The following is a 4,873-nucleotide window of genomic DNA, read 5'->3' as shown; positions in this document are numbered from 1 at the left end:
GGAGTATATTCCTCCCCTCACTTCACAGCCACCTAGCAGGTAACTCAATTTTGAAGATAGGAGGTTGAAATTTCCTAAGTGGATCGCTGAGAGTGATGGGAAATTATGCCACTCCTAATTCTATACCTAGGTGTTCAGACCCACATATTCTATCTTTAATGGACCCAGCTTGATATAATAGTTTTTGATATAGGACTTGTACTGCATCTTGGAAGATGGCAACCTGCCATGTAAGGTTATCTCCTTCCAACTTTTTACCTCAACAATGCCTTCAAAAACGTACTGTATTTCTAGCAGTTTTTGGATGGTATAGTATAACCAGTGGATTCTATGGCCCTGTGTCCATTGCCCATCCTCTGTGAAGTTTAGTGCACCTCTTGGTTTAAGGCAATATTACCCACTATCCTGTGCCAATGGATCACCCTTTATAAGCCCTTGTACAGTGGCATGGACAGAAAAGGCAAGCTGATAGCTGGAAACGTGTTGATTCTAGTAAAGATTAAAGGCTGCTGCTTCCAGGATAGAAGAAGCATAACAACACAGTGTAATCAATTTATCTCCAGTGGCTGGTAGTATGATGGCAGGGTTTCAGCCTTGGTCTCTGTTGTTGGCAGGTTACATAGGTCAGGGAGCAGTAGTTGTGCCTGAGATTCTTTGAGAGATAAAAGTGTTTTGACAATAGAAGGCATAATGTTAATAAACTGAAATAATCTGGGCAGTGATCATTCAAATGATCATTTTGGTCATTCAAAACCCAGTAAATCTAGTATCCAGGGCTTCCAGAAGTCCTGCTTTGCTATTTAGAAAGGGGATTTGTGGGTAAAATTTGAGAGGCATATGTACTATCATGCTCACATTTGGCATTCTTGGTTTCTGAAGCCTCCCTACATCAACTGTCTCAATGCATTCCTTTGCCCTGAAATTGGCTTTGGCTAAAAGGGATCCCAAGACAAAATCAGAGAAGGAGAATAAGCTTGGAATTTTTATCCTCCCAGCTCCCCACATGTAGGTTCCATAAAGAACTCTCTCCTTTCAGGTCATAGAAACCAATCATCTCACTCTTTCTGCCTTGAGTAGCAACAGCCCCTGTATTCCTAGTACTTTGTTGGGTTCATGATCTTGTGGGTTAGCTCACTCAAATCTATGTCGATGGTGCATTTATTAAACTGTCTTCAAAATATCCTAATTTGTGTGTGCCATCTTTTTTTCTGCAGGACTTCTAGGTGACATACATATGGGAAAAATAGGGGTGGTGGATTTTAATGAAAGTGAAAAAAATGGACATCAAGGGGTTCTTTTCAAGTGACCAAGAAAATGAATAAAAAGTTCCCAGTAAAAATGTTTTGTTGATACTGAAGCAAGAACCTAAGCAAGTGATAAATCCCAACAGATGCAATTAACAGATAATATGTAATCTCTTCTTAAAAAGACTTTAAGATTTGAAGCTCCAAGAACACTAAATTAAAGTTAGATATAATCTACTTTAACTGATATTGTTAAACTAATTGTGTATATTCATACCAGAACAATGACTCAATTAATTTTCAAGTATAAATCTATACCATCCTCTGCCTCATGCCAGACAAATACTTTCACTCCTGTCTTCATTTAATCCACATCCATCTTATGCTGTGTCAGTTATTTATTGTCACAATAATGGTAGAGAACCAACAATACAAAACATCACTGGCTTACACAATGGTGGTTCATTACTAATGGGTATAGTGTCAGCTGCAAGGTCAAGTAGTTCCACTCATCTTGGCTGGGTTTACTCACTGACAGTTGGCTGGCTCCTAGGTGACTCAGTCTGCCCCAAGTGCTACATCACCCTCCAGCAGGATAACCACGGCAACTTCTCATGGCAAGAGAAGTGCAAGAGCGTTCTTGGAGCCTTGATTTGGAGCTTTGATCCCTTCAATCATCCGCTACTTAGCCAAACAATGTACGAGGCCAGCCCAGATATAAGAGGTGGGAAACTGGTCTCCATTTCTTTAGTGAGATGAGAAGCAACTTGAGATGTCAGAGAAGGAAAAGTGGGCAGAAGCCCTTAGTTCATTCAGTCTGCCCTGTGTGCCTTTTCCACACCCAAGTCACCATAAAAGGACGCTGTGCATGTCTTTTCACTGTCCACAACTCATGCCTTCAAGATAATCATTTCCATTATAGGTGGTTGAAACCGTAGGTCCTTCTGATTGCAAGGAACAGAGATCATGACCAGAACATCAAGATATAGGAGTTTACATTAGTGGGAGCCTGGGAAGAAGTGAGCCACTGGCCTCAGGAAGGTCAGGGTCTGTATGCCAGATACTGGACCGTGGGCTTTGTTCTCAGGTAGCCAAAGGCTTGATCAACTCTCCAAATCTTGCCTTCCTGCTAAGATCATGACTACCCTCTCTTCATCAATAAAATGTACTTCCCTTCCCCTCGATCCCACGTGCCCCTCTGCTACTCAGTAGCCTTGATGGAGCAGAGAAGAACTTGGAGGAGTTGTCCTGAGCAGGGTGGTAAGAGGACACATTGTGAGACAGCAGTCAGGTGTGGCAGGAGTCCTGAAAGTATCTCCAGTTATAATGCACATGCTTTCCCCATTATTAAAATTTTCATCATGAAGATTGCTTTCTCCTTTTTATGACTCAAAAACTGCTGTGTGAAATGAGCCATACAAAGAGGAAATATAAATTCCTGTTGCATCTATACATGATGAGAAAATGTTCTTTCTCTACTAAATTGTACTTACTACAACAATAGCAGCCATAATGATAATGTTTACATTTTCTCGGTGATTTACAATTTTCTTAATACTGCCACATGTTTGTTTTATATTTCATTACTTTTTCTAGCTGCAATTCTTCTGTTGCCTGTCCATGCGCTTTTTGGCATCTCTTTGCCCACAGTTTCCAGTATGACATCTCAGTCAAACCTCCGTAGACTGAAGAACCCTGAAGAAAGTCAGCCCCATGTTGGCCATCCCAAAGTGGGAAAGTTCTGGGGTGGATTTAGGGAGGTTTGAGGCTGAGGCAGAGACTTTCGTGCTTGCATTTATTATGAATCACAAACATTATTTGTTAATGTGAGTAGGATATTTGTTAAAGATTAACTTGTCAGCTCACCTCTGCCCAAGAGTCTAAGAATGTAGGCCAGGAAGTCTGAAATCTAGTGAGTTTCCCTGGTGATTATTATTTTTTTTTTTAAGAATTTCTTTTTAAGTAATCTCTATACCACACATGGGACTCCAACTCATGACCCCAAGACCAAGAAACGCATGCTCCAAACCAGCCAGGCGCTTTTCCCTGGTGATTCCGACAACACTTCCTATCCTAGATGACTCAACACTATTTGTGTAAACTGGGTGAAGGTGAAGTTTTTTCCAGGCCACTACATACTTAATGGTGTAACTAGCCACAAAGGATAGTCACTACTTATCTAGGCCCTTAGTAAGTACATCAAAACATCTGAGATGAAAATTGACTTCCGTCCCCCTGTGTTTCAAAGCACACGAAATTTTGTTTTATTTAAAAGAGAATCTTGGACAATATACTTCATTATATCTGCACTCAACTACAAATTTGAATTGACTTCTTAGCTTATTATTTCTATTTAAGGATGAAATCTACAAACCATCAGATTTAGTGGGAATGCTTCTCTCACAAAGTTCTTCAGAAGAAGAAACTGAACATCCCCTGGGCATCTAGTCCATGGGAGCTACTTTGACAAACACCATCTCATGGTACAAAATGCTACCGGAATGGAGTGGGCAGGGGGTTGAACTCTGTAGTCACCTGCCTGGCTTCACATCACCTCTACCAGCTTAGACCTGTGTCCCTAGGCAAGTTACTTAATTTTCTGCTTCAATCTTGTTATCTATGAAGGAGGCATTTAATAATAGGACCAAGCTCAAAGGGCACTTAATGTGGCTGAAGGGAATTCAGATGAGCAAAACTCATGGAGTTCACACGTAGGAAGTGAGTCAAAGCAAAGTAAATATAAGCTATTATTATTCTTTTATAATTGCAAGCTCCATTCTTAAAGAGCTCTCTTAATGTTAGTTAAAATTAAATTGACTTATTATTTGGTGTAATTAAGGATGACAGAAAATACTAACATGTGCTAAATTGGTTTAAGGCTATATTTAAAAATAAAGTTTTATTATTATGTCATTATACTTTACCCTTGGCTGAGTGGAAAATGCGATACTACGATAGAGCTGCCCTCGCCAGATCCCGCCTCATGGCATGGACTCCTCAAAGATCAAGCCATAAATCCTGAAAACAAATGACACTTTTAGAATTCTATAATTAAATTATGTTATTCCCTGATACAGAGAGGCTTACCTTCTGTTGAAAGATTTTTAAGATTAACTTCTTCACAGCCTGGTTTCTCACCACAAGATAAGTCCCAGGTGAGAGCTATTTTGCATTTTAATTAGAGGCCTCCAAACCTTCCACACAGCATTTGGAGAACTCTGACCCCGCACTAGTAAAGGGCCAGCGATAGGGAAAGTGAACGGCCCTCCTTTGTCTCCATTTGTTGCAACCTTCATGGAGGAAGGGGACAGAGCTCTGATGAATTCTGTGCCATCGAGTTTCAGCAATCCCGTGACATATTGGAATGCTTCTCTTTTATGATTTCAGCTTCCCTCTTGCACTTCCTTTACACACTCCTCCAATGGAAAGCTAACCTTTGCGCTTTTATAGACTGATACTGCTCCAGTCAAAGCCAAGTTGGCAATCAAAGGCTAGGGTGGCATTTGAAAGGAAGATCATCCCAATGGCGCTCACAGTAAGAGTCCTCTGAAGCCCTAAGCATATCTTTTGAAACCAGCCTGCTCTGCATATCATTTGTCACTAAAATGCTAATACTGGTAGTTGCTCAA

The 4,873-nt window shown here is 40.6% G+C and overlaps 1 long non-coding RNA gene across 1 annotated transcript; it reads right to left on the bottom strand.

Annotated features, from left to right (window-relative positions):
- Window positions 1–557: 557 nt before the first annotated feature.
- Window positions 558–4,631, bottom strand: LOC119867416. Its single transcript, XR_005383483.1, has 3 exons — window positions 4,332–4,631; window positions 4,169–4,262; window positions 558–652 (listed from the first exon to the last, which is right to left on the bottom strand). It is a non-coding gene; the product is annotated as an uncharacterized LOC119867416 (long non-coding RNA).
- Window positions 4,632–4,873: the final 242 nt, after the last annotated feature.

Source organism: Canis lupus, chromosome 34 (genome assembly GCF_011100685.1).
Source record: "Canis lupus familiaris isolate Mischka breed German Shepherd chromosome 34, alternate assembly UU_Cfam_GSD_1.0, whole genome shotgun sequence".
NCBI lineage: Eukaryota > Metazoa > Chordata > Mammalia > Carnivora > Canidae > Canis > Canis lupus.
The sequence above is the reverse complement of the archived record's forward strand: the minus strand, read 5'-3'. Positions and strand labels throughout refer to the sequence as shown.